The sequence below is a fragment of the Abramis brama genome (assembly GCF_963993115.1).
Source record: "Abramis brama genome assembly, chromosome: 8".
NCBI classification, from domain to species: Eukaryota; Metazoa; Chordata; class Actinopteri; order Cypriniformes; family Leuciscidae; genus Abramis; species Abramis brama.
In genome coordinates, this window is record NC_139970.1 from 30,748,283 (window position 1) to 30,762,791 (window position 14,509).

The following is a 14,509-nucleotide window of genomic DNA, read 5'->3' on the forward strand; positions in this document are numbered from 1 at the left end:
AAAATTGATAAAAAAAGCCACAGTAAGAATAAGGTGCATTGTGAGGTTGGCGTACGACGGAGGGTGTGTATCTGGAATGTCCTGTAATTGTATTCGTTTGCTTACTATATCATTGTGTATTTAAGGGGGTTTGGGGGTCAGTACATGTACATGGGGAGACATAGCTCTGGGTTATTGTTAAAGCCTGGGTGATGGATGGCTGTGGTCGCACATGATCCCAGCCCCTGCTGGAGAGGGCATGGAACAACTCGGCTTCATATTGTCCTTGTTCTGTGTGACAATGGGCCACTTGTGGGTCTGACACTCATCACCTGTTAGTCAGCCTCATTCGTATGAAAATACTACCCTGCCACAGTTCCAGCACTGTAGGTGCTTTTTCCTTCAGGCCTCTGTGTATTTAGACAATGGTGGCCATCACAAAGTGACACTTGTAATTGAGAGCTTTTCATATCAAGCAGAGGTCGATGTCTTTCAGAGATAGAATACATTCAGCCGCCGACTGACCTACTAAAGTTATAGACAAACTAGATGTTACTTGATGAGTTTCACTTATTATTATTTCAATATTTTTAGAATATGATTATGTAGGTATAGTTCAGCAAAAAAAAAATACTGTAATATTAATAAAATAAATACAATAGGACAAATGTATATGTTTGTTGATTGTATTATTTTATTAATGCTATAGAATCTGAACAACTGTACCTAAGAAATTACATAATAATAATAATAATTACAATAATTTTAACAACAGCTAATGAATAATAATAATCATATTTTGATGGTGTTATTATTATTATTGCATATATTTGATAGCTTGTGCTTCTTGAATTTGTGGTCCCTTTATACATGATTTTAAACTTTCTGTGTTTTTCATATCTACAAACTGCCAAAAAAAAAAAAAGTTAAATCTACTATCAGAAACGGTATATTCAAGCAAAACATATTATGTATTATAATGTGTTACTTTATATTTGTGTAGATATTTGGCAAATCTATGCAATAATGATATTTATTATGATCTCCTATAGGTCTCCAAGGGGTCTGAAAGTCTTGCATGCGGCTTTCATAAAAGGAAACATCTGCTTGTAATAGTGGTCCTGCTCCAGCGAGGCTGAGGGGAGTCAGGCTGGCTGAGGTGACTGACAGCTTCCCTGGCCCTGTTGTGCCTGGCAGATGTGGAGGTGTCACAGTAGTGATGAATTGTTTACACTCACCTGTCGGCCACGTCCTTCAGCGTCGGGGGGATAGGCCCGAGCGACGGGAAAGGGGTGGCGGCACTGCCACAGGGTCAACAATATCTTCAGGTGCGTGTATGAACAACCGCGGAAAACGTGTCAAACATGGATGTTCACACAGCAACATTCACAGGTGTGGGGATTTTCAGTGAGGGCAGGTGTTTGCTATGTTTTGGATATATGCTTGGTGTGTGTCTGTTTTGTCTCAGTGCTGCCGGTGCGCACTAAATGGCTCGTGTCCTACGGCGTAATTAAATTCTTTTGTGAGGACGGAAGTGTTTTTGCAAATGGAGTGTATTTTGCACAACTTTTCATATTCCTGGTGAGAAAATTAGCATGTTAATGAGCACGTTGTTTACTCAAAAAATGTGAGGGAGATTTTTGTTCTCTTATATTTCTCCCTGCTCATACAATATTCAAAAATAAACTGCAAAAAGAGGAAATAAAATATTCAACTACGATTCCATGACAGCTAGCGAGCACGATTTTGAATGGGCCAAACCCACAGCATGTTCCTCCACACCAGAGCGACTAAACGAAGCCGTTACGCTGTCCAGTAAGAGCATGCATCTACGAGTAATACGGTAATATGCCGTGACAAAAAACAGAACAACAGTATTCAGTTTGACAGACAGCTCAATTAAGATGACGTCCGCTTGATTAGAATCTCTCCCAAACCCATATTTACTTGATTCTGGTGTGTCATATCACTACGGCCCGATCATACAGCGAGCGATGACAACCATCATGTTTTAATCCGCTGCATCACTCCAGAGTCATACGCTATTCCATTTTAACTGCTTCTGCCTGGGCTATTCTCCCCATTGTTGATTTATTCATTATTAACAACCATTCCCCCCTTTCAGATCAGTGTTGCAAAGCGGCCCCCTGAAAATGTGGACGGGAGCTCTCTTCAAAGTGGCCATGCTCGAGTATTCAGCCATCTGTGCTCAGACGCACAGCAGTATCTGCATTAAATAGCCCCCTTAGTAACAAGCCACGGAAAAGCTATCTGCTCCGTGAGACGTTCAAACCTCATTGACTGTGAAGGGAGACGCATCAAAACTATTCTGTGTTGCTATGGCAATGGAGACCTCAATAAGTTAATCTTTGCCATTTTTTTCTCCTTTTTTGTGCCAGGCTCAGTGGTAGTCAAACATGTGTGAGTGTGTGTATGTGTGTTGCCCTATTCAGATTCACTGAATGACTGGCTATTTGGCGATTTCCATCTAGAAACGACTATATATATAGAATATATAGAACTTGTGATTTTAAATACATTTTAAGTCCTACAGTTGTGCTGGTTTACAAGTATAGTATTGTAAATAGCATCTTTGAGTAGAATGACTGTTGGAATACAAATGTGGCTGTGTATGATTGAAGCACGGCGGAGTTTGATCAGATGTGCTTCGAGGAAAGTTTCCTTTGATCCGATCGCTACCAGGGTGAACAGAGTGAAGTCGTGAATGGACGTACACTCAGGGAATATCAATGCATCGCTAATCGTCTCAGCCCCTGACTGCCTGCTAGCATGTGCTAATTCACAACGTAGCTCAGAAAATGGGCTATCTGAAAACCTGAACCTCAAATTTCACATTTCATAATTTTCAAAATACCTAGACTTACGTTCAAATGCCATCTGACGGCTGACAGTGATGAGGCTGTGATTTTAAATATCATAACGTGCTAATGCACAGCTCGTGAAAGCTGGGATTTATTGCTTTTCTAATCATTCCGAGTGTTCTTAGCTGTCGTGATGTGTTGCGGCCTCTGTCGAACACAGCTGCGCTAATGTAATTCTGCTGAGATGAAAGGGACCGGCTGGGAAGTGTGGTTTACTGTTGCTGTGAAACATGGACAGAACGTAGCCAATTAGATCTGCTAAAGTGACATGATCAAGCAGAAATACTGTGTGTGGCTTTTTTAATGGCTGAAGTCGGCTCTGATGCCGGATCACTTTAATGGCTGCCATATGCCATGTTTGGTTTGGCTGGTTTCCCGCAAGATGTTGTGCTTGTGTTTTGCGGCTTTTAGGATTGTCAAGATTTCTCTCATGTCATGTTTAATGTTTCTCACTGCTGTTTGTGAATATGGACGGACACCTCACATGTCATTGTGACAAGCACACACCAGTCTTGAATGGATTTCCCGACCGTTTCTTAAGAATAAAGATTTTCAGCAGTGAAAAAAAAAAAACATGATCACAGAGAGTTTCTACTTTTGTTATTTATTTTAAACATGACACAATTCATGGTTTAAAGGTTTAGTTCACCCCAAATGAAAAATTTGTCGTCATTTAATCACCCTCATGTTGATTCAAACCTGTATGACTTTCTTTCTTCAAAAAAAAAAAAAAAACATGTTTTGAAGAATGTTGGTAACCCAAACATTTTGGCAACCATTGACTTCCATAATATAAAACACTTTCTCAAAATATCTTATGTTCTATAGAAGAAAGAAATTCATACATTTTTGGAGCAACATGGTGGTCAGTAAATTATGACCAAATTTTCATTTTTCATCCTTTTAAATTCTTAAGAGACAGCGATACAAGTGCACTCAAAAGGGTCAGCGCCACTCGAGAGTGTGTATTTGTTTTGTGGAGTAAGAGCAAAGAACCCCATTTGCAACATAAGTGCCAGGTAAATACATTTGATATTATGGCCCCTGCCTTTTGAGGGTGGGGGGTTCATCAGCCCCCTTGCCCCATTGTGCCCTATTTAAAAGGGTTTGTCATGAATGTGAGAGAGCCTCTTTTCCCCTACTGCTCTCCCCTGGAAATGGAGATGTAATGACATTTGCAGCTAAAAGGAGCTCATTCACAGTTTGTACAGTTTAAGAATTCAAATGAAGTGTTTTCTCGTGCTGTATTGCCTGAAGGAGCAGTCGAGAGAGGAAAGCAGATTTCTGAGGATTACTTCTCCAGGTTCCCTTTATTATGTTACGAGTCTGTAGTAAATGGGGATGAGGGAAAAGTGAGTTAAAGTAAAGGTTGTGTGTTGGGGAGGGGGCACGTATCCTCCTCTGCAGGGCCTCAATGGCATGATAACAGTGGTATTGGACACAGTTTACACACACACACTGACACACAAATGCCAAAGTGTGCTGCAATGTGGTTGTTCACAGTCATTGGCAGTAAAACACCTGTTTTCAGTGGAAGAACAGCTCCTGTCACCCCCTCCAGCCCCTCTCTGGTTTGTTTTAAGTAAATAGAGACCTGTGAAGGGAAAGTGAGTGACATTTTGGAGAGCATGAACTTTTAATTGTGGTTAATTTGTAAGATGTCACAACATCACGGTTGGCTAAAGTCTGCGCTGTTGTGGGAAGCAGAAGAAATTGTTCCTCTGGGAATGTTAAAAATAATATAAATATAAAATGTGTGTTATTTATTTATATATATATATATATATATATATATATACTGTAACTAATATAAAATATAAAATAATATTATGTGTAAATAATATTAATAATGATATTTATTAATTTATAATGAATATGATCAATAATAAAAATCATCATCATCATAGAAAAAAATATATACTGTATTAATTTCTTACTGTGTGTAATAGTTTCTGGATAATATTTCTTTATAATATAAAACACAGTAAGTTTTGAAATCACTCCTGTCGTCAACAATACAAAAATAATCTGGTATTAATTGACTATTAAACCTGTTGGATCTTTTTATAAACAAACACTTAACTTTTTGGACAAGAAATAAATTAGATGGCATCATTGTAATATTTGACAAAAATATAGTTTGTTAGTTTTGAAAATGTTATAAATCAGTCTCTTATTAAAATGTTTTTAATATAAACAATCTCGCTCCAGATATCATATGCCAATTAATATCCAAACAGAGTAATAAGGGGATCACTACAAGAGGTGCATTTAATCAGAATTGCATTGTATTGAAGAGAAAAACTAAATTTGCACAGTCCTTATTTTAGTTAAATGTGCACTGCTTTGGAACAGTTTGCCAGTTGAACTGAAAATGCAAACAGAGTTGAGCAGTTTTCCAAAAAAAAGAAAAAAAAGAAAAGTTTCATACAAAACCAGGTTTGTGAACATTGATGGTTGCAGATAGTCTCAGCTTCTTGTTATTATTATTTTTTTTAAAGCCTCACCAGGGACTGGGGCTGCAAATAAGCCTTTGGCTAGAAGCCTCTATATATAGCATCGGCTGCTTGAAATTGTAGCAATATTATTCTGCATTCCCTGTTAAGTAAACAAATCAAATAAATAAATATTCCTTGTATTTACCCCCAGTTTCACAGACAAGGCTTAAGCCTAGTCCCAAACTAAAATGCATGTTTGAGCTGTTTTAACTGAAAGCAACTTGCACTGATATATCTTAAAATATGTCAGTGCCATTGTTTTGTCTCAAGATGCACAACAGTAATGTTTTTTTTCTGTCACATTTATAAAAGCTACTTAAATACCCTAATCGAACTAAGGCCTAATCCTGGCTTAATCTAAGCCCTGTCTGTGGAACCGGGCCATAATTTTGTAATTTGGTAATCTTGTAATGTCAGTTTTTATATTTACAGTATAACTTCCTCTCAGTCCGTATGACCTCTGAAATGCAGTGGGGATGTCCGAGTGCAGGATCATCCAAGCAGAAATTAGCAGGCAGACATTGTGTTCTCCACAGTTTCATCTTCAGTGTGCAGATCACATTTCCACCGGCCTGCCTGCCTTCCTGCTCCGCTCAGAGTCTCTTCGAGGCGTCAGGCTGTAATTAACCATTCCCTTCACTACCACTGTTCTCTGATCTAGATGGGCCCGGAAGTCTGCCAGCTAATATCTCCAGCTTTGTTCGCATGACGATGAGCTGCTCTGAAGAAAATGGGTAGGAATGAGCATATATAGTGGAATTTCTTTGCCCACCTACACTCACACACGCATATTTACACGCGAGTGAACATGCTCTGCTTCTACCTGATATGCTTGAGCTGTAAAGGTAAAGCCTTTATTATCTCGGCAGGCAGCAGAAGGTGTCACCTTCATCGGACCTGACACACATGCTACTCAAACCATGGGAGACAAGATCAGGGGCAAATTAATCGCCAAGATGCCAAGGTCAGTGTCGTGCCCCCATGCGCGTGGGCTGGTCAAGGTGAGGAGAGTTTCACACACACACCAACACACGTCTATTCTTCCAGCCACCTCAAATGACTCATCTCACGTCTGTCATTCCGTCACAGAGTCATCGGCACTGATGTGTGTGTTTATAAAGACTAGGTGTTGTCAGTTAGCTGTCAGCTCTGGGAATAACAGATTAGGCCTTTTTTGATACGTTGCCGCTGTTGCAAATTCTTACCTACCATGAAATGAGATCCAGGAACTCACTGTTTTTGGATGTACGTGTGTGTGTGTGTGGTGGAAGGGCCGTTGCTAATGAGGGATGTTTTGAAAACATTTAAAGCCCTAATGATGCTGCTGCAAAAGCAAAGCCTCTTCCGGGGGCCGTGATTTAATATGGTTAGCGGCTGTGGAAAAATTGTTTCACCCAATTTAAGTCTTGCGTTCCTGTTGTTAAAATATTGGGGTTAGAGGCTAACACAAAGATGAGGAGGTGAACAACCCTGCGGTATGTGTATGTGTGTGTAATTCTGAAAGTATGAAAGAGTATTAAACCTCGTTCAATAGCAGCTCTGCAGATTCTCAGTTCTCGGTTTTGTGTCAAAAGCTCTTAATTGTCTGTATTTGGCAAGTTTAACACTTCCTGACTTGAGTGGCCTCGCCTGAATGCCCTTGCATAGCTAAAAATGAATGGGGATAGGAAAGGCCTAGATGCAGAACACACACACATACACATGCATGCAAATATATATTTAAAATCCATAGTGACCGAATTAAACATGCCAAGAGAAAATTTCCCACCGAGAAATTTTGAGATTTTAGCTGCGCCTAGTTCTGTCCGCCAGCCAATTTTCCATCAGGAATCTCTCATTAGCAGATGTTTTTGGCCACAACACACACACACCTCAGTGTGATCTGGTGAACCCTAAATTTAACAAGCACTTACCAGAGCAGACGAGTTAATGAAAGGAAATTACCTTTTCTGCCAATTTCCCCCTTCCATTCAGGTGCCTTTTACTTCACAATTTAAAATGACAAATACTTTTACTTTATACTAAATAAACAGATAAATCTTTCCAGGAATTGAATGAGTCAGGTATTAATTGTGGTCAGATGGTCTCATTTATATCTCCGTTGCTATGCTGTCCAATACTCAATTGCAGTCTGTTTAATTTCTTACAGTGAAATGTAGTTTTTATCTCACTCACATGCACATCCATTTTAGTCATTACAGCTTTTGAATTGTCAAAATATTGGCTAATTGTCTTTGAATTTCTTTTCACAATTCTAGCATCCATTTTTGACTAAAATTGTCATTTTAGAAGACGGCGATACAGGATGAAGTTTATTTACACCCGTCATCTGTTCCCTGCTTAGCAACAAAGCCAATGATTTCCACATAAGAGCAGTGGGGAGACAGAGGAGGATTGTGTAGACGGCCCCTCCAGAGCCCGCTGAAGTGAAGCCGTAGTTGGGTGTTTTGGCCGGTCTCGCCCGGCCGCCCCACAGCAGGTTTGAAGCCTCCTCTATCACTACCTCCAATCAATAGAAGAGCTGCTCCCCCTGCTGCCTATCTCATGCTACAACTTCCTCTTCCCTCACCCCTTCCGTTGGCACATCACCCTTCACATTTCCTCTCTTTCTCTCTGCAGTGAAACAGTCAGGATGATCCTGATGATACTCGTTTGACAGTGGCTGACATGAGCAGAGGACTATCAAGGAGGCCTGTAAGGCTAGCGAGAGAGAAAAGAAGCCTCGTAGGCTCGTTCCTACGAATACAGCTGCTGTTTTCCGGCTCTGTAGTGCTGCGTTTGTGGGTTAAATTTACAAGTATGACGCTTGCTTAATTGAATCTCCTGTTCGAAATGTTTCTGCGTGCCAACATAATAACTGTAATCATCTTGTCATCAAGTCCCGTTGAACTCAATCATCCGCCTCTGAAACGCACGATTTTCGTGTTTGACATCCTACTGGGTCTTCATGTTACTCTGTGTTCATCTGATCATGCTTTAGAGCTGTAAATGGGTTTTTTTTAGGCCTCTTCACTGTGATAGTACGGATCCCATGTAATATTAAACATGGTCAGTCGTCATACTCTTAATTTTACTTGATCAAAGCTTCAAATTAAGTTGCTCTCTGCTGGTAGGCTTTGCTTTCAGTGCATGTTTTGATTGTGTGAAAGGGAAATTTCTAAAGCAATTAATTAGAATTTTCCCAGAATTTCCTAGCAAACAGGGCTGAAAAACAAGAATATAATGTAGTTCTAAAGATTTTGAATAGATATAAAGCTCGCGTTAACATTTTCACAGTTTGACTTCACACTTGGTCCTGCGTGTCTGTTCACATTAAGAATCTTTTACATGCGGTTTAAAAGTAATAATTTGTCTTTTTAAAATTGTCGTTTGCAGATCATACCAGTCTGATTTTTGTGAAGCTGCACTAATAGACTTAGCTAATGTGATTGTCTAAATTATTTTATTCAGCAAGGATGCATTAAATTGATCAAAAGTGACAGTTAAGACCCATGTAATGTTACAAAAAAATATATATAAAATTTGTTTTTTAAATTATGTTCTTTTGAACTTTCTATTAATCGAAAAATCCTGAAAAAAATGATCATGGTTTCCATAAAAACATTAAGCAGCTAAGCTATTTCATCATTGGCAATCATGAGAAATGTTTCTTGAGCACCAAATCAGCATATTAGAATCACACTGAAGAATGGAGTAATGATGCTGAAAAATCAGCTTTGCCAACACAGGATTGAATTACATTTTAAAGTATATTAAAACAGAAAAAAAAAATTATTATTGTAATAATATTTCACAATATTACTGTTTTTGCTGTATGTTAGTTCAAATAAAGACAGCCTTGGTGAGCATAAGAGACGTCTTTCAAAAACAAAATCTTTCTAACCCCAAACTTTTGAATGGCAATGTATGCACTGTTAATCAGACTACAGTTGGTGGATTGGAGGTAATGCCTGGTAATTTAATCCTTCAAATATTAAATGGCGCATTGTGTCGTGTTGTACAGTGCATGTTAACATACTGACTGATGAACACATTGTGCCCGACAATGTTGGATCTTCTCCTAATCAACCTTTCATTCTCTCAAACAGAAGCATTCTGTCCAGTCCCCCGTCCATTGATTGGACGCGCCATAAGCCCCAAGAGGAAGCTTATTTGGGCCTGGCTGCAACGTATGGGTGTGTTAGAGAGCACAGGGTGGTCCTGTGGGCTAGAGAGGGCAGCTAACTGGAGTAAACAGGACTCAGCAGGCTTAGTGTTTGTGTTTACTCTGCTGGAGAGGAGGCCATTAGAGCAAACAGCCAGCGTTTCTTCACATGTTGCTGAAAATCACCCCAACCTTCATTCACTCCTGTTTGGCACTACTAACACCCAGCCAGTGTGCCCAGATGGCCCCGCTTTCCAGATCTCTCACTGTTTCTGCCCTCTCCCCTCCCTCCCTGCACCGTGGCGTCATTAAAAGTGTCTGTGAGAGGAGGTGTAAAAAACGGGTGCCGAGAGGGAGCAGAAAACAATTTAGTGGCATTTAAAGATAACGTCCTCCTCTTATTTACATGGCCTATCTAATCTAATCTAGGCTGTGTCTTCATTTTTAATTTGCACATTCAAGCGAGCTTCAGAGAGGAACCTAGGCTTAATTAGTTTAGTTATCTCCCCTCATGAATGGATAAAGTTCCCACACTGCTGGTGTTTCAGATGAAGCCTAATTGGATTTTGAGGCCAAAAACAAAAGGAGAAATAAAAGAAACGAGGGTTAGATAACAGAGGGTAAGACTGAATTGAGAAAGTGAAAGGGGAGTGAACTGTAGTCTCAGCTGAGGAGAGAGAAAATATGTGGTCGAGATCCTCGTTTGAGGTCAAAGCCAATGTAGGAGGGTCTATGACATCTTTTAAAAGAATGAAAAAATATTCTTTAAAACGTTTAGAAATGTACTCTTTTCTTGTTTGTTTTATGCGGTTTTGAATTTTTTTTTTACTTAAATTTTTACATAAATCTTTTCAAATATATGTGAAATATTTACGTTCACTGCATGACATTGTATGTCTGAACTCAATTTGTTATTTACCATTTTAATTTCCTCCCAAACTGCTTAATGGTTTTCTTTTCAAGAATTGTATTCTTTTAATTCTTCGATTTCTGAATTGCTTTTTAAATAAATGTAAAAAAATTAGCATCTCATCATTTACAAAGGAACTCTCTGAGGCATATGAAGAGATGCACTCTAAATCACTGCTGCAGTTTTGTCTAAAGTTTATTAGTACATCAGCTTTCGATGTTTTCTGTGCTTTATATATAACTGAAACCTTTTGCATTTCAAATGACAGAATTTAGAACACCCCCTCAAGACCCCTTCAGGGGTTTCAGTGCAATTTGCCAGAAACTGCGCATTAGAATATAAAATCCAGGCCTCAAGAAAAGTAAGCCCACATTCGGTTTTAAATCTCAAGCAGTTTTTGCCAGTATCCCTTAATAAGACAGTTTCCTTAACTATAGCGAAAGTGTCAACATGTTTAAAAATCATCATTCTTAAAGAGACAACTGAGCCTGAGTAAATCAATTATTGAACATTACCCTTCATTGTGATATCTGATTTGAACAAGGTCAAGGGAATTATTAATAACCTTCTGTTCTCTTTCACAGGCACGTTTACAAATTAGCACTTCTCACAGGCCTGGGACCTGCTTTACGGAGCCGAGTTTTCTGAGCAGCCTGAAAGTGTGAAAGAGTTCCAGAGGGCAAAGCATTTGGAGAAGGATAGATAATGAGATTCTTTTGTTAATGCCGTTGAACTCGATTCAATTAGTGAAAAGGGCCCGTGTTTGTGATATAGCGTGCACAGTATACGTGTTTCTGTATGTAATTGACTTTGTAAGCCCTCAAGGAACAAACTTTTAGCAGTTTCAAACATTCAATGTTATCTTCAAGCACAATGGAGAGCGAATGTTTGTCTTTTTTCTCTCTCTTTTTTTTTTTTTTTTTTTAGCCAAGTGAGCTGTTTTGGGGCTGATCTTGTGTGTGCCTGTGTGATGTATAGATTAATTAAATAAGCATATTGATTCCTGTTCTGGCAACACAGAGTGTGGGGTTTTAATTAGTCCACGCTTGAGTGTGTTAAAATTCCTGTCTTATCTGTGTGGAACCAAGTGGAACTGAATGCATGAGGGCTGCTCATCAACTCAAAATCTCCAATAACCTTTTTTGTTGTTTGTTTTTGTCTGACCCAAAACCCAAATTTAAAAGTATGTAAGGATATGAAACACTTCCATTCCTAAAACTCATTTTAAATGCATATACTTGTGCTTACTGCCACCCATATTAGAATGGGAATCAGAAAATAGATGCGAAAAAAAAAAAAATTATTTATGCGGCCACGTAAAAAAATGTTTGAGGACACTATATATATATATACACACACACACATTTTAAATATAAACAAATGGAACATGAATTTACTGAGCTGCAAAAACCTAACGTCCAGATTGTGTTAAGGTATTTAATGTCTCAAATGTGTCTTGTTCCTACAGCTTGTGATTTAAAGGTTTTTTTGGAAGCTCTTCGTCTCTCTCTTGGCAGCAGACAAGTGTGACGGCACATTTTTGTTCACATCCAAGAACCTTCTGTCCTGCCTACTGATACCTCGATCTGGTATCCCTTAGCCATCTTGTTCTTCATAAATTTTTCACCATGCTGTGATCAAAGCTCACCACTGTATTTGTGTTCTGTTGTAATGGCCAAGGATGTAACATGAAAATCTACTTAGAAAATTACGATCCATCTTATATCAGGCCTAGTGTTGACATGGCGTGTTTCTGTGTGGGTTTTTAACATGATTGATTTATTTTGTTTAGACGGGTAGGAAGGTGCAGGAATGTTTTGTGCTGTAGGCGTTTCAGTGGGTGATCCGCATTCATATGCCGTGCACTTGTCTCAATATTGCAGCCAGGCCATGTCGCTGTGTCAGAAAGCACACTCATCTGTTTTTTGTTTTTTTTTCAGAGATGTGTGTGATCTCAAGACACTTTCACATCACTTTCGAAAACCTTCTTTTTAGCATTCCATCAAATAAAATTTAATAAAATAAAATACTCAGCAGAAATAAGTGTTTTCAATTCTTTCCCTATAGAGGCTGCAGTAGAAACATCCGTAGAGGATTGTGGAGTGGAGAAAAGCAGTGAGAGCGTCAAAAAAATAAAAAGTGTCAATTTGACAGGTGAAAAGCACTGAATGGCAGCCAATCCCTGAGATTTTTTTAAACGTTTGCTTAAATTTCTCCCTAATTGTGCATTTATGATGATATTTATTGATTCATCGAGGCTGAACTACACACTTTTTGGATGTATTTTATGGAGATTCTACTATGCAAGTGCAATGTAGTGTTTTAAGAAAAGGAGGTTCTCTTTCTGTGTGGCCCAGCTATTCTTCTTCCTGTTAGAGTGACTCAAGTAGACTTGCCTTGCTTGTCTTTCTGACATTGATTTCTCCTGCTGCCAACTGCTGAAGACAGTCTTACCAAGGCTTTACTGCCTTTTATGTTCCTTAATCCTGGGCTATGTTAGCATAATGCTAATGTACTGTTTAGTCTTCAGCTGCTCTGGAGGTCTTTGTGAGGTGGAGAGAGATACTTCCACCTGCAACATTGGACAAAAATATTTTGGGGGACTTTGTTCTGACTGCTGTATGACAGCGGTTGTGGGAGTTTAACTAAATAAAGCATTTAAAAAGAACAGTGCAGTTTTCAAAATGAAAAATGGTTCTGTTTTAACCTTCAAATGTCGAAATAAATTACAAAATGTATTTCAAGGTGCAAGAAAATATATTTCCAGTCTTGAATAAAAATAGAAATATTATATAAATATATAAATATTACAATGTATTTTTAAAAATATAAATTTATTTAAATATATTTGATAGTCAAATACCTGTATAAATATAAAGGAAATGTAATTTCATGTAACTTATCAAAATATATATTTGTCTTAATATATTTTAAAATCTATACAGTTGTAATATAAATTATTCAACCCCCTTTACAAATCTGGTTTATTGGCAAAATTTACATTAACTTTTAGCTATTTGCAATGAACAAATCAAACAAAAGTAATAGAAATAGCTCAACACAACAAATATTTTAAGTAGTTTCCCCGAAATCAACTGAAAATGCAACTTTTATTGACTTCTGCAGTATCAAAATTATTCAACCCCCTGATAGGAGTCCCTCACAACAGCACAAATCTGCAAAACAGGTGTTGTCTCAAGCACACCTGATGCAACTAATCAGGGACTTCATTAGTTGCACCAGGTGTGCTTGAGCTAGAACACATAAAATATCTGAACTGGCTAATGTCACATTTGACTGAATGTTACACTCAAAAAAATGCTGGGTTGTTTCTGTAAACAAATTGTTGGGTTGATTGTGCTGGGTCAAAAAGTTGGGTTGTTTTGGGTACTGTAAACACATTATTGGGTTGCTCATGCTGGGTCAAATGAGTTGTAAGGGGGTCATTCGCAAATAAACCGCTGGTTGGGTTATTTTGACCCAGCAACTGGTTACTTTTTTCATTCTTTGCGGAACTTTCTGGATTCTTCACTTCTGACCTGACTCGAGGAGCACGCCACTCGGAGCAGGCAGTGTTTTATGGTAAGTTAATATGATGTTTACCTATATTTTTAATAAGTTGTGGTGGTAGCAGCAAGCTAATTTCACTGTTCAACATACAGTCTTTGATATGGAAGTGTGAGGGGTAACGTATTTATTCTGTGAAACATTAATTAACCACAGCTAGCCGGTTAGAATTTTTGACAATATGCCGCATCGTTAAATCCTTGAATTTAAACCAGCTATATCAGCAGCCTTTTTGAAATATGTAGTTTAAATTCTAAATTCATCATGTAATTATCGTAGGCCTATTCATTGTGGACGTTGTATTTAAAAGTGAGAAAAGCGTTTTGTATGAAATCCACACGCGCAGTTTCCCTCACAGGGCTCGCACGTAAAATCAGCGGGAAATGAGTCTTTAATGTAGGCTAGCTAGTGAGTTGTGAGTGAAAAGTCTGCTGGCGTAGTTTTAGAAATACTCGTCAGAAGAAATGACTGAGGTAAGTTCCAGCAGTCTGCGTGTGTCTTCTGTAATGTCTCGAACCATCGTTTCTGA

At 38.5% G+C, this 14,509-nt stretch overlaps 1 long non-coding RNA gene across 4 annotated transcripts in view; it reads left to right on the top strand.

The window, feature by feature from the left end:
* LOC311088340 overlaps positions 1–13,237 on the top strand; it is a 48,550-nt gene extending 35,313 nt beyond the window's left edge. The window contains exons 2-4 of one of the 4 annotated variants that reach the window (XR_014607488.1): positions 6,021–6,093; positions 6,229–7,838; positions 7,979–13,237. This is a non-coding gene — a long non-coding RNA (uncharacterized lncRNA). Of the gene's footprint in view, positions 1–6,020; positions 6,094–6,228 lie in introns of all 4 variants that reach the window. The other 3 variants (XR_014607489.1, XR_014607490.1, XR_014607491.1) reach the window with 3 other exon arrangements.
* The last annotated feature ends 1,272 nt before the right edge of the window (positions 13,238–14,509 follow it).